We start from the raw sequence: 26,139 nt of genomic DNA on the forward strand, positions 1-26,139 counted from the left end.
GTTTGAGTGAACTCCGGGAGTTGGTGATGGACAGGGAGGCCTGGTGTGCTGCTATCATGGGGTCGCAGAGTCGGACATGACGGAGTGACTGAACTGAACTGAACTAAACTGAAGGAAGCGAGGGGATTTAGGTAAAGTCACACTCTACAAGTCCCACTCCAGCCTCACTCTTGGTCTTTCTCTCTCCCTTAGATTGTCATGTGTTATACTTTGTAATTTTTTGAACATCAAAATCAGGAGTAGAGCTCCAGACATAGCCTGTAGTCCATGCAAATGAATCCCAGAACTACTGTTAAGTTTGATGCTAAGATAAAGTGACATATGCTTCTTTCTCCATCAAATAAAAGTTCCTTTATGGACAGCAACTTGTGATTAATGTCAGTCAAGGGAGGAATGGTGTCAATCATTTGATATCAGTAATTTTTCCTTTGTATTCCTCAAATTGCCAAGAGAGGTCATTGAGAGTGAAGTTGCCTAGGTATTATTTTGCCCAGTAAAATGTATTTGACTGAAAATTTCCCTGTTTTCTGTCTTTACATTGCTGTCCTGACATGAAAGAAGTAATTTGACTCCTCAGCAAAGGAGGCATGATGTCTTCTGCTCCTCAGACCTTGAGTTCATGCTTTTGAGTCTTCCCTGATTTCATTAATCTCCTTGGTCTTCTCTCCCTGTCCCTCTATCCTGTTCAGATTTTTTCACCACCATATTATGTATGTTCTTCACTCTAGTGTTTCTTACCTGAACAGGAGTCTGGTCAACATGTGGATGGTGTGGTAAGAGCTAAAGCTGGAAAGGTAGGCTATTCTCCTTTTAAGATACTTGGAGTGTCTTTAAAAAAAGGTCATCTGGAGATTTTGAGTTGATTGCCATCTAATTTCTAAAACCCACGAGCCATTTCCCCAGAATGTTGCTTTGAGCCAATGATATTTCTGACAATTCATTATTCCTAATATAATGAAGAAAAAGAGATCTTGATTAAAGGTCAAAATCATGCACATTGCCTAGTTACTTTTCACAATCCAAGATGTAGAACCATGAACTTGATGAATTCTGGGTATCATTGAGATGCTTCAGAAAACCAAGTGACTGCTTCATGGATATTTCTTCAGTCTTTAATATTTCTTGCTAGCCAACTGTGACAATTTTGTACAAGGCAAGAATATCCTTTCTTAATATGCTTCCTTCAATCCCCAAGAATATAAATGAGTTGATGATTAGGGCTATGAAGCATACAGGATTCCATATCACTTTAATATATTTCTGTGATTTGAGCTATTTATTTTGCCAGCTCAATGTTTTCCTGATGCCAGGAAGAAATCTTAATGAGACTGGAAACCTGTGATATTCTTCACCTGGGTATTGCTGTAGAGAGGACAGAATAGAACCCAGTTTGTGTTAAGTAATAATAATAATGATGACAATAATAAAGAAATAAAAAAGACTTTTGTTTAGTTCAACAAAAAGCAATAATGTGCTGTTAGGGGAAATAAGCAAAATTATTTCAGAAGTTGTCTGAAGTGTATGGCAGGCATTTAAAAAATATTAGGTGGAGGATTTTACAGGTACATTTGAATTGACTGAACTTTCATCCTGGGCAGTAATAGGTATGAGACAAATAGAAAATCCTTTCACTCTTGAGAGCCATTGACTTAAGGGAAAGATTTTTACTGACAACTCATACATAAAAATGCAGTGTTATAAGTTTCTTTTAAAAAAACAGATACATGTATTATTCAATAGCTTGTTAAATTTTTAAGCATTTTATTATGAAAATTTCAATTTCATACATGCTTAGTGAGAACAGTATAATAAATCCCCATATTCCATCACTCAGTGTCAATAATTATTATTTTACCAATCTTTCAACTTTTTTCAAAATAAGAAAAAGTTGAGTTATATCTTACAGATATTCTATTCAGTTTCTTGCTTAGTCATTTCTATTTCTTACAGACTTTAAGACAGCTCATCTTAATTTCAATAGATTTTCTTATCTCATACTTCCCTGAGAAGATAGGCTATTCAGTTTGAGATCTGCCATTTTCCCTTCTCTGCACTTCATAATGTTTCAGAATTCTGTTCTTTTTCTCCCATCCTCTCCTCCTGTGTCCTCAGAGAAGCAGTGTTTCTCCATGTGAAGTTAAACTTCCATCTGAGTATTTAGTCACGTTGGTCTCCTCCAGAATCTTGCTCTATTAATTTTCTGCCCATTTTATTTATTCTTTAATTTATAGTTGCACTGGGTCTTTGTTGCTTTGTGCAGGCTTTCTCTAGTTGTGGCAAGTGGGGGCTACTCTTCGTTGTGGTACGTGGGCTTCTCATTGCGGTGGCTTCTCTTGTGGCAGAGCACAGGCTCTGGGCACGTGGGCTTCGGTAATTGTGGCACATAGGCTCAGTAGTTGTGGTTTGTGGGCCCTGGAGCTCGGGCTCAGTAGTTAGAGTGCATGGGCTTAGTTACTCTGCGACATGTGAAATGTTCCCTGACCAGGGGTAGAACCCATGTCCCCTGCATTAGCAGGAGGATTCTTATTCACTAGGCTACCAGGGAAGCCCCTCTCCCTCATTTTCTATCTTTAGTCTTCCTCTTGGCTCTGTTATCTCTGCCAATAAATATGTTCATATCTTCTCCAAACTCAAAAGACAGAACTACTAGGAACATCTTTGAACTATTTTTCTCTGCAAACTGACTTTGACTCAAGCCTTTTGTGGTTATTCTTTTTCCACCTAGACTTGAAATCTGAGACAATGTTGATTTCTTCTTGTTCTTCCACCATCCAGGCTTTAAGAATCCCTATTTCTTCACTGACTTTGCATCTGCCCCAGGTAAGAGGCAGTATTTTCCAAAGATGGTCACAAAAGTGTCTCCCATCTCACATGCTCTTCTTCGGGGTGACCTTGACACTTCTGCTCTTGGGTAGTAGGGTCTGTGTTCCTTCCCCTTGACCTGGGTGAAACTTTGTGACTGCCTTGACCATTAAAGTATGACAGAGTGACACAATGGGACTGGGATGGTCATGAATGTGCCATGCATGTCCCTCTTGCTCTTTTAGAGCCCAGCCATCATGCTGTTAGAAAGCTCTAATTAGCCCACATGGAGAGATCATGTGGAGAAGCCATATGTAAGCATTTCAGTCAGTAGCTGGCCTCAAGTATCAGAGAGGTGAATGAGGAAGCCTTCAAGATGATATACCCACCAGCTATTGTCAAAACACTTCAGCTGCGGTGCAGACATTGTAGAGTGGAGACAAGTCATGCCTATAATGCACTGTTCAAATTCTTGACCAGCAGAATCTGTGAACATAATAATTGATTGTTTTATGCAAGTTTTTGGTTGATTTGTCTCCCAACCATAGCCCTGAAATACCTAGTCTCCTCTTCCTCACTTTGCTTGCTCTAGTTTACACACAAATCCTTTTTTTGTTTGTTTGTTTGCTTTGGTTTTCAGTTTTATTTATTTATTTTTTTACTTTACAATATTGTCTTAGTTTTGCCATGCATTGACATGAATCCACCACAGGCGTACATGTGTTCCCCATCCTGAACCCCCCTCCCACCTCCCTGCCCATCCCATCCCTCTGGGTCATCCCAGTGCACCAGCCCCGAGCATCCTGTATCATGCATCGAACTTGGACTGGTGATTCATTTCACATGTGATAATTTACATGTTTCAATGCCATTCTCCCATATCATCCTGCCCTTGCCCTCTCCCACAGAGTCCAAAAGACTGTTCTATACATCTGTGTCTCTTTTGCTGTCTTGCATACAGGGTTATCGTTACCATCTTTCTAAATTCCATATATATGCGTTAATATACTGTATTGGTGTTTTTCTTTCTGGCTTACTTCACTCTGTATAATAGGCTCCAGTTTCATCCACCTCATTAGAACTGATTCAAATGTATTCTTTTTAATGGCTGAGTAATATTCCATTGTACACACAAATCCTTTTGGCCTAATTTTTGGACTAGGCTTTTATCTTTAAGGATTTCTCTAGTGGAATCAGTGCTGCCTCCATGTCTCACCTAAACATGGTACTCTCCTGTTTTTGAAATACTTTCCTGTAACTTAAAAATTTTTTTTAATTTATTTATTTTTGGCTGTGCTGAGTTTTCACTGCTGCACACAGGTTTTCTCTAGTTGCAGAGAGCAGAGCTATTCTCTAGTTGTAGTTTGTGGGCTTCTAATTTTGATGGCTTCTGTTATGGAGCATGGGCTCTAGGGCTCATGGGCTTCAATAGTTCCAGCATGTGGGCTCAGCACTTGCAGCTTGTGGGGTTAGTTGCTCCGTGGCATGTGGAATTTTACCAGAGCAGGGGTTGATGCCATGTCCCCTGCATTGGCAGGTAGATTCTCAGCCATTGGACCACCAGGGAAACCCCTTTTCTGTCACATTTTTAATTTGCTTCCAAACACTGGGGAATGGACATGGCATATTATAACAACCATTTTGCAGGTAAGAAACTGAGATTTAACTAAAGAGGTCTTATATGACTCTCAAAGTAGCTTGTAGAATTGGAACTAGAACAATGAAAGGGGACTTACTATGGCCTGTAGAATTTCTCAAAGACATTTTCCCACAGAATCCTTTCTGGAATCACCTATCAGCATTTGAAGGACACTGGTTTCCCAAGGGACATAGTTTGGGATATTTCCCTTCAAATCCAATTTATTCTTTTTATAGTTTAAGCTTGGGAGATTTTATTTCCAAGAGATAATAAAGGAAAGATACAAAAGGGACAGGAACTAGAGTGCAAAGTTGTTCTGCCAAGTCTTTTTAGCTTGCTATATGGTGTAGGATTTTTTTGGTGTGCTTGTACCTTTATAGTAGTTCTATCAGCCTGGCTCTGGGTGTCCCAGATGAGAGAAGAAAAGACATATTAGAATGTGTCAATGCCTTTTAGCCAAATATTACTGTAGGACACTTGATTAAATAAATTGGGCTTATTACTCATTGCAGGGAATCATGGGGTCCCTCTGTAAGAGCATGTTAGAACATACTATAGGATTTGGGCTCCAGTGGGGTGAGTTAGAGGAGAGTCTAAGGAAGCAGGAGTTTGGTCTAGATGGGGTGCTATCAGAAAGTGAGGACAATGCTATGGCTGGGTATTTTGTGAGTGTCAGTGACCTTGTTTTTGTTTGTGTTTAAAGTTATGAAGTGGTCTTGTTTCATTTCATTTTTTTTTTTCTGCTTCATTGACTACTCTAAAGCCTTTGAGTTTTTTTCTTTCCTTTTTTTTTTAAAATTTAAATTTATTTATTTTAATTGGAGGCTAATTACTTTACAATGTTGTATTGGTTTTGCCATACATCAACATGAATCTGCCATGGGTGTACATGTGTTCCCAATCCTGAACCCCCCTCCCACCTCCCTCATTTCATTTTATCATGATCTCAGAGTAATCTTGTTTGAGGCTGATATACTGTGAGTTTATATTCTCCAAGAGAACAAAAATGGCCTGGCTGTGAGTGTCAAATGAGCTTATAAAAATATTGAGGTCTAGTTATGACCATCAGATTAGTTTCGTATATCAGAGGTTGCTTTTTTTTTTTCCCACAGATCGATAGTCTTAGTCACTTTAGGTATTACAGAGCAAAGCCAATCTCTTTGTCTGGGGCTAAGACTCATTCAAGGGAGCCTGACCTTGTTTGTGATGGGGTCTTTACTGCTAGGTCATATTGTTGTTATCCTTCAGTCGCTTAGTCATGTCCAACTCTTTGCAACCCCATGGATTGCAGCACGCCAGGCTTCCCTGTCCTTCACCATCTCCCAGATCTACTGCTAGGTCATAGGAGACAATAAAGCAAAGAAACCTCACAAGCAGATGGCCAAAAGACTCAGTGAGTAGTATCAGATTTTTATTGCATGTAATCTTCAATAGAATAAAAGAGATTGCTTTTTAAAAAACCCAACAACCCTTACAACTGCTGTCTTTCAGAATTTTGAACCTTTCAGTCACAGCTTTATTAGAAGGAACATCCTCCTGGTTGGTGCCTAGAACACTAAAGAGGCACAGTTATTAAACTGCTTTAGAATGGAAAGTTAACATTTGTGAACTCAAAACCTGGCTCATAGAGCAACACTTGCCCATTTCACTGGTTAGTATTAGATTTAAGACTAGAACTCAGGCCCCTGACCCCCAATTCAGTGCTTTTAAATTCCCAGTGTCTCGCACATGTATGTAGGGGTTGGCATGATTCACGACATCTGGAGCCAATTGTTTTTGTCCTTTTATGAGCCTTAATAGGTATGTTTTCCATGGAAATGGTTAATGACATTTTAAATAGTTACTTCAGAACTCATAAGATCTGATAATCATTCCTGTATTTGATGATACACCCCCAGTGTTTTTGAAGAATAATGACTGCAGAAGAGAAGTGAGCATTTTCTCTTTACAGCAGTGTAGCTCATAATTAATTGATCATCATCTCCTATTAGTGAGATATCTTTGATCCTGCTAATTGAAAATGAGACTGTTTTCCTAAGCACAGAATAAAAGCAATATTAAACTGTTTAGTCTTTGTCTGCTTAAGGGCCAAACATTAGTTAAGTGAGTTTATAGGAATAATTAATCAAAAAATTTAAACAACTGATTTTTTTTGAGTGATTTGCTCGCCACACTTGTTGAGGAACTCTGTTACTTAACAGTTGGCTTTCTCAATATCAGACAAGTAATTTTCATAATGTTGAGGGAGCAGAAAGGAAAGGGGTCCAGAAGATAGAATACATCATCATGATCATAACATAAGCATGATGCCTGCACATAACTATTAGTGCTTAGAAGTCCTGTGAAGTATAATTTTTATTCATACTTTATAGATAAGGACATCAGGGCTGCAAGATGTTAACAAAATTCATCTAATGTAAATGGTATAACCAAGATATAAATGCATACTTTTAGATTCTAAATCATATCTGGGTCCAGCATTCTTTTTGCTACATCATTTGGCCTCATAATCTGATTAATGTCAAAAGAAAATATGAGCAGTACTAAAATATGAACAGGTGAGGAAGGAAAGGCACAGAATCAGTATAACTTGCCATCACTGCTCTGGATAGGATTCTCCAGCACTCATGTTGGAAAGACAGTGTAACTTGTAGAGTTGAGAAATTGGTAAAATGTTCCAGTTGAATAGTTATTGTTTCAAACTTTACAAATTTCCTATAAGAGTGTGTACAACTATGGGTACTTAAGTAGATAGTTTTAGAAACAGAGAATCCATGTATTTCTCAAATTATTCTTTTCTTCCCTCAGTGTTCCATGTCTTTATCCTGCTTAGCAGCAGCCAAAGGTATTGAGCACAATTTGTTACAATGTCATAGAGACATGATCTACTGTGTAAAGGATGCTTCTGGAACTCATCTTTTTATAAATTTATAGTCTAGACATCAACTTAGAAGCAACAGAATGAAAATGCCTAGATTAAGGGTCAGCAAACTTTTTCTGTAAAGGGGCAGATAGTAAATATTTTAGGCTTTGTGAGTCACATGGTCTTTTTAGCAGCTTCTTAGCTCAGCTGTTGTGAAACTATTCATAGGCAATGCAGAAACAGGCATGTCTGTGTTTCACTAAAACTTTATTAATGGGCCCTGAAATTCAAATTCCATTTAATTTTCACACTTCTTGAAATATTATTCTTCTTTTAATTTTTTTCAATCATTAAAAAATTATAAAAACCCACTCTTCACTCACAGGTCATACAAAACCTGGTAGCTGGCTGGGCTTGGCTGATGGGCTGCAGTTTGTAGACTGTCCTCATTGGTGCAGAAGGGGCTATAAGGGATTTGCACTCGATGTAGAAGAGGTGGACTTGATGGGAAGATGGGAGGAGGATGTTAGGACAAGAACATACCTGACTTCAGGTTTCAAGAAGACAGAGGGGACAGCTCTTCTTCAGAGTGGGCCTGTACCTCTTCCCCACCTCCGTAATGAGCAATGCCTGTGGCCTTGCTGAATTGTTGTTCTGAACAGATTCGCTCAGAATGACTCACTGCCCTGAACAAAGCTGGGGAAGATTTTCTGTCCTTTATTCAAAAGCACTAATTGGCCCATCTGTGTCTCTTAAATTAAGATTTCCGGAGCTTAGGCCTTTAAGCCTCTTAACATGGTTTGCTTCTTACACCTTTTATCAGCGTAGAAGAATAGCTGCTTTTCTCATTTTTTCTTGTAAAACCCTGTTCCAAATGTACAAGGTACTTTATTCACATGATGTTTCATGGCTATTTCCAGGCCTCTGATCACAGAAGCACAAAAAGTTATAGAAAATTTAAGGCACCCTGTTAAATGTTGTGGTCAGTTTGACTAGACATAGATAATCTGGAGTTTCAGAGATGTGATTTGAATTTCTTTGCATCCCGCCCTGCTTCCCCTCCCCCCTTTTTATTGAGGAATGAATTATATATAGAAAAATTCATTTTTTTTGGTATACAGGTCTATGAAATTTGACCAATGCATGTACCCACTGTGACATATTATATCTGTTTTGTAACTACCATGACAAGCAAGATTTAGAATATTTCCCTAAAATTTCCTAGTGTGCCTTTGTAATTATCCTCTCCCCTAACTCCATCCTCTGATAACCACTGATCTGATCTCTCTGCCTTTCCCAGGATGTCATGTAAATGGAATCATATAGGATATAGCCTTTGGTCTGGCTTCTTTCATCTGGCACAGTGCATTTGAAATTCATCTATGTTGTTGCATGTATCAGTAATTTGTTCCATTTTCTGGCTAAGTAGATTTCATTGTATATGTATACCAGTTTGTTTCTATATTCTCCAATGGAGGATATTTGAGTTATTTTTGATTTTCAGTTTGATCATTCTAATAGGTATATAATGGTATTTCATTGTGGTTTAAGTTGCATATTCAAGTGACTAACAATGTCACTTTTCATATGCTTATTTGCCACCCACGCATCTTCTTTGGTGAAGTGTCTGTTCAAATTCTTGGCCCATTTTTAATTGAGTTGTTTGTTTTCTTGCTATTGATTTTTGAGAGGTTTTTTTTTAATACTCTGGGGACAAATCTTTAATCAGATATATATTCTAGAAATATTTTCTCCCAATCTGTGGCTTTTAATTTTCTTAACAGTATCTTTTGCAAAGCAAAATAATTTAATTTTGATGAAGTTCAGTAGCCAGTAGCCAGAAGCACACATAATGCTCAAATCTATTCTCCAATAAAAGGAACCAGGATTCCTTACAGATATGACTAACTTCAGAACTAGGGCAGGGGAGATACAGGAAGAGCCAAAACATTTTGTGGTATCAGAAAATAGAAGTGCTGAAAAATCATGGAAATGTATTGAAAGGACAGGTGAGTCAACATGAAGGAACTCTTCATGACCAAGTCTGGGAAAATATGAGCAAGAAAAAAATAATGATAGTAATGGATTATAACCTATAGAATGAGATGAATATCCATGAATTCATACTGATGTAAATAAATTGGGTAAAATAATAAATGGAAGCTGGATTTCCTTGGTAGTTCAGTAGTTCAGGAGGATTAAGAATCCTCCTGCCAGTGCAGGGACATGGGTTTGATCCCTGGTCCGGAAAGATCCCACATGTCACAGGGCAACTAAGCCCGTACACCACAACTACTGAGCCTGTGCTCTAGAGCCCATGAACTGCAACTACTGAGCCCATGAACTGCAACTACTGAAGTCCGCATGCCCTAGAGTCCATGCTCTGCAATAAGAGAAGCCACTGCAGTGAAAAGCCCACGCATCACATTGAAGAGTAGCCCCCTCCCTGCCATCAACACAACTAGAGAAAAGCCTGCGCAGCAACGAAGACCCAGTGCAGCCAAAAATAAATAAATAAAATTTTTTTAAAGTGAAAGAGGCAGGAAAGTTCTGTTTTTAATAGAGTTTCAATAACAAATATAGAAAGAATGTTGTAAATAGAAAAATCACCATTTGTTGAAAGCTATGCTAATAATTGTTTTAGGCAAGAATTATTAATGGATGCTAATATTAGTGGATGAAAGTTTGGGTAGAAATAAGATAGATATTTGCATAGTTTTAATGTATCTCCCCCAAATATTTAGTAGTTATAAAGGGAAAAATAGCTTTACAGTGGAGAGACCTGTGACACACTACCTTTACCAAGTTAACCTCATTGGTAATGTTGTTAATTAGCATCATATGCCTGACACAATGCACTGAGAAAGGTATAGCATCATGTCTATGATTTTCTTGTCAAAAATGTGTAACCTGAATTTAACCATGAAGACCCATCATTCAAACTCAGATTATGAAATGTTACATAATATAACTGACCAGTCCTTTCCAAAGGTGTCAAAATCACAAAAAACAAAGAAAGGTTGGCAAACCATCTCAGATTGGAGAAGACTAAGTAGTCATGACATCTAAACGTAATGCAGGATCTTGGCCCAGAAAAAGGATGTTAGTAGGACAACAGCAATATAATGATATCTAAAGAAATCTATGGTTTGGTTAATAGTATTGTACCAGTGTTAATCTCTGTTTTGACAAATGTACCATGGTTAAGTAAGATGTAACATTAGCGGAGGGCTTCTCTGGTGACTCAGTGGTAAAGAATCTGCCTGCCAATGCAGGAGACGTGGGTTAAATCCCTGAGTTCGGAAGATCCTCTGGATAAGCGAATGTCAACCAGCTGCAGTATTCTTGCCTGGGAAATCCCTTGAACAGAGAAGCCTGGTGGGCTCAGTCCAGGGGGTCGCAAAAGTGTCCAACATAGTGACTAAACAACAATAACATTAGGGGAGCTGGATGAAAGGTATATAAGGAGTTTCTATTATGTTTGCAACTTTCTGTAAAACTAGAATTATTTAAAAATTAAAATTCAAAAAAAACCACACAGTGGAAAAGTAAACCAAAATCTTTAAAATAGCCGTGCGTAAGGAAGAATCCAGGTAGAAGAGACAAGGATAGAAAGTGGGCTTTCTAATTTACTATGTTTTGCAGATTTGACTTTGGAATCATGTAAATATTTTACATAACTCTAAACAAAATTAACGGAGAAGGCAATGGCAACCCACTCCTGTACTCTTGCTTGGAAAATCCCATGGACGGAGGAGCCTGGTGGGCTGCAGTCCATGGGGTCGCAAAGAGTCGGACACGACTGAGCGACTTCAATTTCACTTTTCACTTTCATGCATTAGAGAAGGAAATGGCAACCCACTCCAGTGTTCTTGCCTGGAGAATCCCAAGGATGGGGGAGCCTGGTGGACTGCCGTCTATGGGGTTGCACAGGGTCGGACACGACTGAAGTGACTTAGCAGCAGCAGCAAACAAAATTAAATTTAGAAGCATTTCCTAAAAATCAAAAACAAATGAAACAAATCTAAAGGTATATAGTAAGTTAGTGGGAAAAGCACAGAGAAAAGTGTCTTCCCTCATGGTCCTGTGTTTATGCTTGCACTTCCAACGTAGGGGCTGCAGATTCGACCCCTGGTTAGGGAATTAAGGTCCCACATGCCATGTGGCATGGCCAAATTAAAATAATAATAATAATAAAGTACAGGGAGAAGAAATATTTCAAATGACTTCAAACCACAGTAATTTGACTATAATGAGATAGACTCTATGGGCAAAGAAAAGCTGAAAAACTCGGTTGTAGCTCACAGGCCAGAGCTGGGTCATATAGCAAACCAGAGCTGCAAGAGAATATGGGAAAGCTTCTGACTTGCCACTCTCTGTAGTGTAACACAGCAAGGGAGAATGGGCTGGGGATGGCTTTGGGATAGCCAGTCGTCAGTACCAGCCATCACTGTCTACTGGGGCCACCACCTTTGTGTTTCCACTTAGCTTGGATTGGGCTACTAAAATCTTTTCCTAATAGCAGATACAATGATGACGGGCAACAGTGCCTCTGCCTCAAGTGTTCTGTCAACTTACTGAGGTTGGGGTTGCTGCCTTGACAGAGTTGAGCAGCAAATCTGGAACCACCTCTTCACTGGCCAATGGAAGAAATTCCAAGCTTGTTATCAATAGTACCTGGTCTCTCATCTCCAGGGTAACAGTGGAGCACTACTTCCGTCACTTATTTTTATGCTGAAGAAAATGGTAACCATGCTTAGAGACTCTTGCATTTTGTAACAAAACTTGTGGATTTTCAGAGAAAGAGTAATGGAAACCTAAAGTCTGGAAAGATGCATGATGTGTAAATTCAGTCATCATTATGCAAATGGATATACACATAATAAATCCAGAGATGGCTGACTATATTTTAGAAATATTATAAGCCAATTATTTTGACAGCCTGCAGGAGGTAGATAAATTGTGAAATATATGTTACAGTATACAGAGTAGCTTGTTAACAAGATGCCTTTTGCTGGCAAATATTTTAGCAGAAAAACCATCCATCAGCACATTTCCAGCTTTGTTCTCCTCCTTTGACTTCACAGATATATTTAGTATCATGAAAAAAAAAAAGGAGGAAGCCTTGTGTGTTTTGGTAGAGGCTTATGGTAGTTTCATAAACCTTGTCTTATTTGATACTTAAAATAAGTCAGTGAAATGCTTGAACCATAGCTCATTTTCCCATTTTATAGATAAACAAGCTGAAGCTCTTGGGGTTTTCATGATTTGCTTAGGGTCTGGTAGGAGGCAGATTTCAGACTGGAACTCTGATTAGCGTATTTTGCACCATAACACTTGCCCCATTCTTTCGCTCTCTTCACTGCAGATTGAACTAGTTTGCAATACTCTGGCACCTTCAAATGAGTGACCATGGGCACATGGGGACTCCAAGATTATTGGTGCCATGTCACTAGGCCAGGTATAATGCTAGAAATAGAAGATGCATTTTTAGTTAACACTTGGATGAAAAAAACATGAAGTGAACAACAACCAAATCTCCCAAAGCCTTTGCTGTTACTGTTGGCGTTTCACCAGGTGACTTTGGGGACAGCGTTTCTTATTCAAAAATGCATGTTAATGGAAAAGTGTCAGATCATCAGTGTGTGAGAATGTCAGATTACTGATTTGTTGGGTGACATAAGACAAATCAGTTCTCCTGTCTGGGCCTCAGAGTGGATTATTTCTTGGCTTCTACATAGTTCTACTATTCTTTAATTTTTTTGCATGGGCTTGCAGTATAGAAGAGAAAGTTCTAAACCAGAGGAATGTTAAGAGGTCAGCAGTGATGCCATAGATTTCTTTCTGGACATTTGGACCTATAGAGTTTAAGGACTAACAAGAAAATTCTCATCTCTTAGAAATTGCAAAGTACAGAAAAGATGAATTAGTGAAGATAATAGCCTTGCTAGGAATTTTAAATGATGCACTTAGTGCTTTCTCTGTTAGCCTCTCAGGAGTGTTTTGAGTGGTTTTAGGAGAGCAAAGAATGACATGGCAAAATCTGTTACCTAAGGACAAAGCTGGGTGTGGGTAGAACAATACTCTGGCAGACCTGGTAGCCTGATGGCAGTGGTTCTCAATTCTGGTCACATCTAAGAATCACTTGGGGGACTTTTTAATGTTTGTAGTTGAGATTTAAAACAAACAAGTAAATAGACATACAGAGCAAAAATCTTAAGTGTATAACATAATGAATTTTTATATATGCATCCACTTGTATTATCATTACCCAGGTTAAGATCATTCCCAGAACCTCAGAAGAACACTCCTGAGGGTTACTACTCTTCTGTCCTGCATCATCTTGGGTGAGTCTAGCCTGCTGTTGAACTTACTGTAAATAGAATCATATAGTAGATATGCTTCTATCTGGCTTCTTTCACTTATTTCATCATGAGTGAGATTCATCCATGCTGTTATGTGTATCAGATGTTTACTCTTTTCCATTGCTGTGTAGTAGTAGAATCTACTACATTTTATTTGTCCATTCTACTATAAAGTTAGCCCTCTATATCCACAAGTTCCACATCCACAGAATTAGCTGACCACAGATCAAAAGTATTTTAAAATATTCCAGAAAGTTCCAAAAAGCAAAACTTGAGTTTGCTGTGTGCCATCAACTATTTGAAGAAGGCTGAGCATCAGAGAATTGATGCTTTTGAACTGTGGAGTTGGAGAAGACTCTTGATAGTCCCTTGGACTGCAAGGAGATCAAACCAGTCAATCCTAAGGGAAATCAATCCTGAATATTCATTGGAAGGACTGATACTGAAGCTGAAGCTTCAATACTTTGGCCACCTGATGTGGAAAGCTGACTCAATCGAAAAGACCCAGATGCTGGGAAAGACTGAGGGCAGGAGGAAAAGGGGATGACAGAGGATGAGATGGTTGGATGGCATCACTGACTCAATGGAGATGAGTTTGAGCAAGCTCCAGGAGATGATGAAGGACAGGGAAGCCTGGCATGCTGCAGTTCATGGGGTTGCAAAGAGTTGGATGCGACTGAGCAACTGAACAACAACAATCAACTATTTACATATCATTTACATTGTATTAGGTATTATATGAAATCTAGAGCTGATTTGAAGTGTGTGGGAGGGTGTGCATAGGCTATATGCACATGCTACCCCATTTTATGGACTTCCCTGGTGACTTAGATGGTGAAGAATCCGCCTGCAATGTAGGAGACCTGGGTTTGATCCCTGGGTTGGGAAGATCCTCTGGAAAAGGGAATGGCAACCCCCTCCAGTATTCTTGCCTGGAGAATTCTCATGGACAGAGGAGCCTTGCAGGCCACAGTCCCTGGGGTCACAAAGAGTTGGACATGACTGAGTGACTAAGCACCCCATTTTATATGATGGACTTGAGCATCTGCAGAATTTAATATGCACAGGGAGTCATGGAAGCAGTGTTCTACAATACTGAGGGGCATTTAGGTTGTTTCCAATTTTTGTTTTACTTTGAATGAAACTGCTGTGAACATTCTTGTTCATACCTTCTGGTGGACAATGAGCACTCATTTCAGTTGAGTGTATACCCAGGAGTGGATTTTTTGGCTGTTAGGGCAGATATATGTTTACTGTGTTAGAAACTGCTAAGCAGTACTTCAAAGTGGGTGTTCCCCAATTAATTACCTCAGAATCTCTGAGAGCGGAACCCTCTCTGAATGACAGATATCATTCAGAATCTTGCATGGTGGTTCTGATGCCCAGTGAGAATGAGGACTTCCATAGCCCAGCCTTAATGCCCAGGCATGTGTTTTTGTGATCATCTCAACCCCCAAAAAACAGTCCATTTACTGTCCAAAATAGGGAAATCTTTTCTTGTCCATAGATCTGAGAAGGAGTGGAGATTTGTTCTCTGGGGGTTGCATCCTAGTTCTTTTCTTTTGTTGTACCCATCAGGGAGATTACATTAACTGCCTTCAGTTCAGTTCAGTTCAGTCGCTCAGTCGTGTCTGACTCTTTGCAACCCCATGAATCGTAGCACACCAGGCCTCCCTGTCCATCACCAACTCCCGGAGTTTACTCAAACTCATGTCCATAGAGTCGGTGATGCCATCCAGCCATCTCATCCTCTGTCATCCCCTTCTCCTCCTGCCCCCAATCCCTCCCAGCATCAGGGTCTTTTCCAATGAGTCAACTGTTCACATGAAGTGGCCAAAGTATTGGAGTTTCAGCTTTAGCATCAGTCCTTCCAATGAACACCCAGGACTGATCTTTAGGATGGACTGGTTGGATCTCCTTGTAGTCCAAGGGACTCTCAAGAGTCTTCTCCAACATCACAGTTCAAAAGCATCAATTCTTCAGCGCTCAGCTTTCTTTACAGTCCAACTCTCTCATCCATACATGACCACTGGAAAAACCATAGCCTTGACTAGACGGACCTTTGTTGGCAAAGTAATGTCTCTGATTTTGAATATGCTATCTAGGTTGGTCATAACTTTCCTTCCAAGGAGTAAGTGTCTTTTAATTTCATGACTGCAGTCACCATCTTCAGTGATTTTGGAGCCCAGAAAAGTAAAGTCAGCTACTGTTTCCCCATCTATTTCCCATAAAGTGATGGGACCAGAGGCCATGCTCTTAGTTTTCTGAATTTGAGCTGTAGGCCAACTTTTTCACTCTCCACTTTCACTTTCATCAAGAGGCTTTTGAGTTCCTCTTCACTTTCTGCCATAAGGGTGGTGTCATCTGCATATCTGAAGTTATTGATATTTCTCCTGGCAATCTTGATTCCAGCTTGTGTTTCTTCCAGCCCAGCATTTCTCATGATGTACTCTGCATGTAAGTTAAATAAGCAGGGTGACAATATACAGCCTTGATGTACTCTTTTTCCTATTTGGAACCAGCCTGTTGTTCCATGTCCAGTTCTAACTGTTGCTTCTTGACCTGCATATAGGTTTCTCAAGAGGCAGGTCAGGTGGTCTGGTATTCCCATCTCTTTCAGAATTTTCCACAGTTTATTGTGATCCACATAGTCAAAGGCTTTGGCATAGTCAATAAAGCAGAAATAGATGTTTTTCTGGAACTCTCTTGCTTTTTCAATGATCGAACAGATGTTGGCAATTTGCTCTCTGGTTCCTCTGCCTTTTCTAAAACCAGCTTGAACATCTGGAAGTTCACGGTTCACGTATTGCTGAAGCCTGGCTTGGAGAATTTTGAGCATTACTTTAGTAGCGTGTGAGATGAGTGCGGAAAATTCTTCAAGAGATGGAAATACCAGACCACCTGATCTGCCTCTTGAGAAATTTGTATGCAGGTCAGGAAGCAACAGTTATAACTGGACATGGAACAACAGACTGGTTCCAAATAGGAAAAGGAGTTCATCAAGGCTGTATATTGTCACCCTGCTTATTTAACTTACATGCAGAGTACATCATGAGAAATGCTGGGCTGGAAGAAACACAAGCTGGAATCAAGATTGCCAGGAGAAATATCAATAACTTCAGATATGCAGATGACACCACCCTTATGGCAGAAAGTGAAGAGGAACTCAAAAGCCTCTTGATGAAAGTGAAAGTGGAGAGTGAAAAAGTTGGCTTAAAGCTCAACATTCAGAAAACAAAGATCATGGCATCCGGTCCCACCACTTCATGGGAAATAGATGGGGAAACAGTGGAAACAGTGTCAGGCTTTATTTTTCTGGGCTCCAAAATCACTGAAGATGGTGACTGCAGCCATGAAATTAAAAGACGCTTACTCCTTGGAAGGAAAGTTATGACCAACCTAAATAGCATATTGAAAAGCAGAAGCATTACTTTGCCAACAAAGGTTCATCTATTCAAGGCTATGGTTTTTCCTGTGGTCATTTATGGATGTGAGATTTGGACTGTGAAGAAGGCTGAGCGCTGAAGAATTGATGCTTTTGAACTGTGGTGTTGGAGAAGACTCTTGAGAGTCCCTTGGACTGCAAGGAGATCCAACCAGTCCATTCTGAAGGAGATCAGCCCTGGGATTTCTTTGGAAGGAATGATGCTAAAGCTGAATCTCCAGTACTTTGGCCACCTCATGCGAAGAGTTGACTCATTGGAAAAGACTCTGATGCTGGGAGGGATTGGGGGCAGGAGGAGAAGGGGACGACAGAGGATGAGATGGCTGGATAGCATCACCGACTCGATGGACATGAGTCTGAGTGGACTCCGGGAGTTGGTGATGGACAGGGAGGCCTGGCGTGCTGTGATTCATGGGGTCGCAAAGAGTCGGACACGACTGAGCGACTGATCTGATCTGATCTGAAATGAGTGCAACTGTGCGGTAGTTTGAGCATTCTTTGGCATTGCCTTTCTTTGGGATTGGAATGAAAACTGACCTTTTCCAGTCCTGTGGCCACTGCTGAGTTTTCCAAATTCGCTGGCATATTGAGTGCAGCATTTCACAGCATCATCTTTCAGGATTTGAAATAGCTCAACACATTTACTGACTTACTTCTCTCCAAATCCCTGAACACAGGAGCAGAAGGCATTGTCCTGTGCAAATGGGATTTTATGCATCAGGAAATATGAAGTGTGAGGATGGGGCAGAGAGCTCTTTCAGGTCTCCTGACAGTATCTTATCACATGAGCGTGAGAATGCTGCAGAAATTCACCTTCTTTTAGTGTTTCTCTGCCTAATTATGCTGAAGAACTGTCATTCTTTTTTTTAATCTGTCAGTGTTTAGAACTGACTTTGCTTAAAAGAAATTTTACAAGCAACATCACCCACTTACTATGGTTCATCTGAATTAATAAGAACAGCTAATATTTATTTAGCAGTTACTATGGGCAAGGCACCCTGCTATATGTGCCGTGAATGAATTTTCTCTCAAAATAAGCTGGCGAGCTCAGGACCTATTATCAAGCCCTTTTTACAGATGAGGAAAGTAGGGTTTTGAGAGCTTAGGTAACTTCCCCACATTCATGTGGTGATACATTGTGGATCTGGGATTCAAACCCTTGCATTGTTACATCAGAGATGGAACTCGTATTCACTAATTATGCTACCTCTTCTTAACCAATCTGAGATTTTGAGAACTGTTTATGGTCTGCACTATAGACCTCTTTGAGTTACCCATCTCCTGGAAAGAAGATTCCAAATAATGGTGATGTGTTGAATAATGGAACAGCATGGAATGGATGAAAAGCCGAACTTGGCCTTTGTTGTTGTTTGTTGTTCAGTCATTGAGTCATGTCCGACTCTTTGCAACCCCATGGACTGCAGGATGCCAGACTTCCCTGTCCTCCACTCTCCCAGAGTTTGCTCAAACTCATGTCCATTGAGTCGGTGATGCCATCCAACCATATCATCCTCTGTACATCTCCTTAAAAGAGTTGCTAGTCAGCCAGATAGTTTTTCAGGAGAGGAGAAAAAAGCCAAAGGAAGCAGATAAAGCAGTTGGAAAGTTATACAATTTTCCTTCTCATTCTCCATTCTGTGTAAATGATTTTATCCACAACTAGAACTAAAACTTTAAATGGGGACAACTCTAGAATTTTTACTCAGAATAGTTCTGAGCCATACCAACTGCTTATTTGATCCCTCTATTGAATGTCTCATAGGCACCTCAAATGTAACATTGTCCAAAATGGAATTTTTGACTCCCTCTCTTCTCCTCTCACAATTTGTTCCTCTTACAATATTCTTCATTCAGTAAATGTCACCTCTGTCCACCATTACTTACGCCCCAAACTGGAATAACCTTTTTATTCCCCTTTTCCTTCTCTCACTTAATATCATCACTAAGTCTTATTGATTTCTGGCTCTAAAAGAATATATTCCAGCTGTCTGTGCTTGAGTCTTGGTTCTCCCACTGGGGACAAGTTTCTCAAACTCTCTATTCCTTAGTTTCCTCATCTGTTAAATGGTGCTAATAGTACCTATCAGATAGGTTGGTATAAGGAAAGTTAACAACTATGACTTTTTTTTTTCTATCAGTCCTGGGTGTTCATTGGAAGGACTGATGCTGAAGCTGAAACTCCAGTACTTTGGCCACCTCATGCAAAGAGCTGACTCATTGGAAAAGACTCTGATGCTGGGAGGGATTGGGGGCAGGAGGAGAAGGGGACGACAGAGGATGAGATGGCTGGATGGCATCACCGACTTGATGGACGTGAGTCTGAGTGAACTCTGGGAGTTGGTGATGGACAGGGAGTCCTGGCGTGCTGCGATTCATGGGTTCTCAAAGAGTCGGACACGACTGAGCGACTGAACTGAACTGAACTGAACTGAAACCACACACTACTCCATGTCATGACTCTCTCTTCCCGATTTCTGTAACTACTTCCTGACTGGTCTTCCCACAACCGTTGGTGTCCTTCAGACCCATCATTTAAAGCAGTGGTTCTTAGCTGGGGCTTTCTTGCCACCATTTGCGGCTTCCCTAGGAATTTTTGTGAGTAAGATTTCCTTCATTTCATCCCTTGTACTGAAAGACAAACAGTATGGAAGGCGACATCACCTTTTGAAAATCACTGACTTGTACTGAACTAACAGATTTCATCATCTCCAAGCGTACATCCCCCCTCACACACCCAATTTAACATCTGTGAAACTGAGATGTGTATTATGCCTGATAGTAGGTCATGATTTAATTGTTGTGTTTTTCTTTCTTAGTGGTATAGAAAATATTAATAGTTGTGTGTTTTAGAGTTAAGGACATCTTAGATTTGCTGAACTATAGCCACATAAGCACTGTGCTTAGAAAATGTTTTCTTGAGTCAGAAACGAAAGGGTTGATACCTGAAAGTGTTTAAGGATGAGCTATAGGAATGGGATGCGGGTCCAGGGAGAAGCAATAGCATTTGCAAAATACCTGGAGTGGGAAGAGAATGGTCTATCCAAGAAACCACATGTGATTTAGGGAGGCAGGAGTGTAAAAAGCAGAGAATAATGAACCACTCTAAATGGATGTAAGGATTGCACAGAAATATTTATGCAAAGTGCTTGGGACTTATAGGTGCTATAAATGATACTTTGCTTTTGTTTGTTTTGTGGACAAATGAATGAGAAAATTTATATTTCATTGGTTCTTTGACATTCACTTTTTCCCACTTGTTAACCCCTCTGAAATTGGGATGCATCTTATAGACTAGGGTGTTTCATTATTTAATTGGCAGCATTTCCTCCCATAAATGGAATCTTAGAAATGATGCCAGTTGATAAAACTGACACTTTGTCCCATTGTTCCTGAGTTACTAAGCTGAATTGCTTATCTCCCACATCTGATCTGTCTACTTGGAACTTTTTTTTTTTAATCTGATTTTCCAACTCCAGACTTAGATTATGGGTTACATGGCCTGATCCCTTTTTGCCTAGACCCTTGATATCCATGGAGGTCCTGTGGGGCTGACCTGAATGACAGTGGGTTTCTTGAATCCTGTGTGAAAAGGAACAGATGGGCATTTGAAGTAATGAAAGCTCATGCAAGTATTTTCCAAGCTTTAAAATTTGTCCATCCAACCAATAGTTATTTGAGCATCTATTATCTACTAGACCAGGCGTTGGTAATCTATGTTCTGCAAGCCAAATCAAGACCAATGCCTGGTTTTGTAAATAAACTTTTATTGGAACTCAGTCATTCTCACTTGCTTCCTAGGTGGCTCAGTGGTAAAGAGTCTGCCTGCCAGTGCAGGAGATGCAGGAGACGCAGGTTTGATCACTGAGTTGGGAAGCTCCCATGGAGGTGGAAATGGCAACCCACTCCAGTATTCTTGCCTGGAGAATACCATGGGCAGAGGAGCCTGGCAGGCTACAGATCATGAGGTTGCAAAGAGTTGGACATGACTGAGTATGCACACATGCTCACGTATTTACATGTGGTGTATAGCTGTTTGGGGTTATGAACAGTAGAGTTGAGTAGCTGCAACAGAGATTGTATGACTTGCAAAACCAAAATATTTACTATCTGGTTCTTTATTGGACCAGTTTATTCTCCTGGAGAATCAAGAGGAAGTCCTATCTTAAATGAACAATCAAAGAAAATATACAATCTCATAATAAAAATTTTTCATTTTATATTGAAAAGCACACATATAACCCAGGAAAACACGGACCTTGTATATCTATGAATGTATGTATGACATGAGTCTGAGCAAGCTCCAGGAGTTGGTGATGGACAGGAAAGCCTGGCGTGCTGCAGTCCATGGGGTCACAAAGAATTGGACATGACTGAGCGACTGAACTGATGACTAGTATGGTGCTTGGCATAGAGTGGTTGCTTGCAATAGATTCAAGATGGCTTCTTTCAACATATAGATGACTCAGTAGGCACATGACAGGATGCTCAGCATCACAGATTATTAGAGAAATGCAAATCAAAACTACAATGAGGTACCACCTCACATTAGTCCTATTGGCCATCAGTAAAAAATCTACAAAGAACAAATGCTGGAGAGGATGTGGAGAACAGGGAACCCTCCTCCTACACTGTTAGTGGGAATGTAAATTGGTGCAGCCATTATGGAAAACAGCATGGAGGTTCCTCAGAAAACTAAAAATTGAATTACCATATGATCCAGCAATTGCACTCCTGGGAATATACCTGGACAAAAGTATAATTCAAAAAGATAAATGCACCCCAATGTTCATAGCAGCACTGTTCACAAGAGCCAAAATATGGAAACAACCTAAATGTCCCTCAACAGAGGGGAATAGATAAAGAAGATGTGGTACATATATACAATGGAATACTACTTGGCCATGAAAAAGAATGACGTAATGCCATTTGCAGCAACATGGATACAATAGGAGATTATCATACTAAGTGAAGTAAGTCAGAAAGACATATCAAGGATATCACTTACATGTGGGATCTGAAATATGGCACGGATGAACCTATCTACAAAACAGAAACAGACTCACAGACATAGAGAACAGACTTGTGCTTGTCGAGGTAGGGGGATGGGAAGGGAAAGGGGTGGGCTGGGAGTCAGGGGTTGGTAGATGCAAACCATTACATTTACAATGGATAAACAACAGATCCTAATGTATACCACACGAAACTATATTTAATATCCTATGATAAACCATAATGGAAAAGAATATAAAAAAGAATGTATATATGTATATAACTGAGTCAGTTTGTTATGTAGCAGAGATTGGCACAATATTGTAAATCAGCTGTACTTCAGTTTTTTAAAAAATGGCTTGTTTTTTGTGACTCCTCCCACTGAGTTCTTCTTCCCTTCATTTAGAACTGGACTTAATGACTTTCTTAATCAATAAGTTGTGGTAGAAGTGGTATTCTGAAACTCTGAGGCTAGGAAATAATACACCTTGTAGCCTTCTAAGCCTCTTGAAATGCTTGCCTTGAGGGAAACCAGTCAACTTATAAGAGTTGTGACTATCATGAGGTCACCATGTTGGAGGGTCCATGTACAGAACTCTAGTCAACATTCTCAGCAGAGTCTAGCCTTACAGCTATCACTGCCAGACATGTGCAAAAAGCCATCTGGGGCCCTCCAGACTGGCCCATCCACAAGCTGAATACCACTGAGTAATTTCAGTTGATAACATGAGGAGCAGAGGAATCAGTTGAGCACTGCCCAAATTCCTGACTCATAACATCATGAGATACAACAAAATGATTGTTTGAAGTGACTAAATTTTGGGGTGTTTTGTTACTAAAAAGTCAATCACCAGTGCCATGTGCTCAGTCATCCTGACTCTTTGCAACATCATGGATGGTAGCCTGCCAGGCTCTTCTGTCCATGGAATTTTCCAGGCAAGAATACTCGAGTGGGTTGCCGTTTCCTCCTCCAGGGATCTTTGTGACCCAGGGATCAAACCTGTGTCTCGTGCACTGTAGGCAGATTCTTTACCCACTGAACCATCAGGGAAATCCCAGATAGCCAGAACAATGCTCAATAAATATTTGTGACTTTGTTTACACAGCTAGGAAAGTGTAGAATCAGGACTAGAATCAGGACATGAATCAAGTCTCTTGATTCATGGTGTCTGTGATATTTTAATTTCTGTTGCTAGTTGCCCACGTTTAGCAGGATAATCTGATTCCTCTTAGACAGACCTCTTTCAGTCTCTCCCAAGTCGAATCAGTTAGAGGCAAAATAGCCATATGAGGAGCTTTGTGAAAGATGCTATCTAAAGACTGTTTTTTGGGCCAGATGCTGGAGAGCATAATGGGGTTTTTAAGGTTACCTCAGAAGGTTTCAGTGGGCCTGCAGAATTCCGGATATGGTTCATTTGTATCAGAGGCCAAACACAATAATGAAGTTCAGTTTCTCTAGAAAGACTGCTTAGGTTTGAATCTTAGATCTTCCACTTACTAGTTAGGAGGCCTTGAATGAGTTACTTCCTTCATCTGTAAAATGATGATAACATCAACACATAGGTTGTTGTGAAGATGAAATGAACTAATCCATGCAAAGCAGCTGTAAGATTTTTAGCACTTAGTAAACATTCTTATCTGCTTGGAAAATCCCATGGACAGAGGAGCCTGGTAGGCTGTGGTCCATGGGGTTGCGAAGAGTCAGACACGACTGAGCGACTTCACGTTCACTTTTCACTTTCATGCATTGGGGAAGGAAATGGCAACCCACTCCAGTGTTCTTGCCTGGAGAATCCCAGGGATGGGGGAGCCTGGTGGGCTGCCGTCTATGGGGTTGCACAGAGTCGGACATGACTGAAGCGACTTAGCAGTAGCAGGAGCAACAAACATTCTTATCAAGAGAGTTGTTCTTAGTAAAGATCCCACTTTCATCAGTTCTCAAACTTTCACCTAGAATTTTTGTAAACACATGACATATATCTCCTTGTTTTTCAGGGACTACTGTATTGGCATATGTTTTTATTTATGGATTAATTGGAATAATTCATGTGTAGTCACTCACTTTTGGCGTGTTGTTCCACTGTGCATTTATAATTTCTTTATGTCCTCGACATGCTGAACATCTGTACTTTATCACTGCATTAAAGGCATTGGAATCTTTACAGTGAATTTGTTTTAGAACTACAACATTGGCCTTCCAGTTTACTCAGCTTTTATGCATACTTTGCCAGCTCTGAAGAGCAGACACATCTGAAATATATTCATTTATCCTTAAGTTTTCTCGATCTGTCTGTTTTGTACCCTCAGTAGCTCAGTACATTGAACTGCACCTGTGGAATGGAGCTCAACTTAGTGACTTAAAGAGAACTTTGAGGAAGGCCTCACATGCTACAGCCTCTAAGGAGCCTTTAGGGTGGTGGGCCTGCAATTGCATAAGGGAAGAGTATAAAAGGAAGGGATGACGCCCTGTGGCTCCCTGGTGGCAGAGAGCTGCTTGCCTAACATTGCATGTGTTCCTCTGTGTTTCCCAGCCACCTGGGCAGTTAGGTTGAGATTGAGTTATGACCAACAGAATATGGGCAGCAGTGAAATGTGCCACTTTCACACCTGGCCATAAGGTCTCTGTGTCGCCTCTCAACTGTTTCTTCCCTTCTTGCAGTAGCCCTAGAAATCTTGTGTTGAGATCATGGTGTGACAAGATGGTGGCACCTCCATCAGCTTTGATTCTTGAGTTACTATATGGAGCAGAGTCCCATAAACTGGTGCTGGGTATGAAGTCTGAGAAAAAATATATCTTTGTTGGGTCAGGCCACTGAGATTGGGAGTTAATTTGTTACTTAGCTTAGCCTAACTAGTAGAGCCACAGTGACCCACATACTTTGCTGGAGTAGAACACAAGTTTGGCATGAAAGAGAAATTAATCCACTTGAGAATAACATCTAATCTCCTCAGTTCCAGTCAGTACAAGAAGAGTCTTAATTACTGGTATGAACATGTCACTTCCCTTCCTAAAAAATCCTTGATAGATCTCATATTTATATTGTCTCCAGAGTCAAGTTTGAACTCTGTAGCCTGGTGCAATTCAAGGACAGCTGAAATCTGCATTTATTTACTGATTCAAATTTTTTTCTTTTAATGTCCCCCTGAGTCCTTTCTGGAAAGCATTCACCCCAGCCAAACTGGTCCTACCAGGTATACCTCATGTTTAAGCCCACACTCGAGATTTTACCATTATCGCTTCATTGATTGAGCTATATGTTGATATTTTACACCCTTTTAAAATTTTTTAGTAGTTTTAGGACAGTCCTTGAAGAGAAGTATTATTATTCTTATTTCACACATAAGGAAATTGAGGCCTCATAGTATGGAAGTAACTCACTCAACTCACACATCTAGGCAGTGGCTTCAAATCCAGATCTGTGTGGCCCCCAAACCCATGTTCTTTCCACTTTACCTCATGCTTCCTTCCTTGGCATCACATCTCTCAGAAGTTTCTCTTTGGAGTGATGTTCTATCCTTCCTCAAGTTCAAATCCACTATGAGGCCCTCTCTACCTTGCAGCATTTGAGGATGACTTTTTCTCTACGGTCACTCTACTTGGATACTTTGTGCCTCCCTTTAATGCTTGGCTTCTTATAATTTGTGGTTTCAGTACAATACCTTATATAAAGTATACCTGAAAACAGCTGCAACTCGAGTTGTTTTAAAGAGAAACTTAAGAGCTTTGACTGCACTTGAAAAGCTAAATTAGATCAAGAAGGAACAGTGAGAGATGGCTCTATACTCTGTTTCTTATTCTCAGGCTTCTCACGGAAAATGCAAAGAGTCAAAACTTGTTGGAATGCTAAAATGAGTACTGGAGAAGGTTTAAAACCAGAATTCCCTGGTGCTGAAGTCTGCAAGTGTTTGAAGGAGTGTAGGTGACCATAGGAGTATATTCTGGGAACCTGAGTTCTTAGCTCAGTGGGGCAGAGGTAAAAGAAGGTCAGGGTATTAGATGTTATTTCTAGGAGGACTAATGAGCTTTACTCTGATC

General features: G+C 40.1%; 1 protein-coding gene and 1 long non-coding RNA gene across 4 annotated transcripts in view; one reads left to right on the top strand and one right to left on the bottom strand.

Moving 5' to 3' along the window:
• The window catches only part of AP1S2 (adaptor related protein complex 1 subunit sigma 2), a 157,763-nt gene that overhangs the window by 128,670 nt on the left and 2,954 nt on the right, over window positions 1-26,139 (bottom strand). The window lies entirely within an intron of this gene.
• Window positions 1-26,139, top strand: part of LOC129640441 (uncharacterized) — a 227,622-nt gene that overhangs the window by 63,055 nt on the left and 138,428 nt on the right. For all 3 annotated transcript variants that reach the window (XR_008708812.1, XR_008708810.1, XR_008708811.1), the window contains exon 3: window positions 13,580-13,651. This is a non-coding gene — a long non-coding RNA (uncharacterized LOC129640441). The remainder of the gene's footprint in view (window positions 1-13,579; window positions 13,652-26,139) is intronic.

Source organism: Bubalus kerabau, chromosome X, assembly GCF_029407905.1.
Source record: "Bubalus kerabau isolate K-KA32 ecotype Philippines breed swamp buffalo chromosome X, PCC_UOA_SB_1v2, whole genome shotgun sequence".
Classification (NCBI taxonomy): Eukaryota; Metazoa; Chordata; class Mammalia; order Artiodactyla; family Bovidae; genus Bubalus; species Bubalus kerabau.